This window comes from Protobothrops mucrosquamatus, unplaced genomic scaffold, assembly GCF_001527695.2.
Source record: "Protobothrops mucrosquamatus isolate PMUCROS unplaced genomic scaffold, P.Mucros_1.0 scaffold1074, whole genome shotgun sequence".
NCBI lineage: Eukaryota > Metazoa > Chordata > Lepidosauria > Squamata > Viperidae > Protobothrops > Protobothrops mucrosquamatus.
The window spans coordinates 97,042-97,526 of record NW_015387302.1 but is presented as its reverse complement, the minus strand read 5'-3'; positions in this window follow the sequence as shown (position 1 = coordinate 97,526).

Sequence of the window (485 nt, the reverse complement as noted above, 5' to 3'; positions counted from 1 at the left end):
CCATCAAACTGAATTAAATGCAGAAGTAATGCCAAGATTCACACTTTCATAGATAGTCATACACATTGCTGCTGACACCAATACTGATACGAATAAGGATTAGAGTGAGGGTGAAGGTTCGTTCTCCGAGCTTATGGGTTGGTTTTTGAATGTTTCATTACCAGGCTACGTAACATCTTCAGCAGAGTTTAGGGGATGTCAGTGTTCTTCTGTTTATAAGGGCTTCAGGTGTGGGTGTGTCAAGTGAGGGTCTGTGATGGGTCTTGTGATGGGTCAAGTGTGAGTGAGTGCAATGTGTCCTGGCCCTTCTGAAGAGGGTCTGGACACAACTTCTTTTGTGTGCAGTAGGGTCCCAGTTAATTCAGACCCCCACTCACACGGGCGGACACACACTGGATCTAGTTTTTGTCTCTGGCCAGTGGCAGAGTGATCTGACAATAGGGGAGATAGTGGTTGAGCCCTTGTCATGGTCAGATCATTCTCTC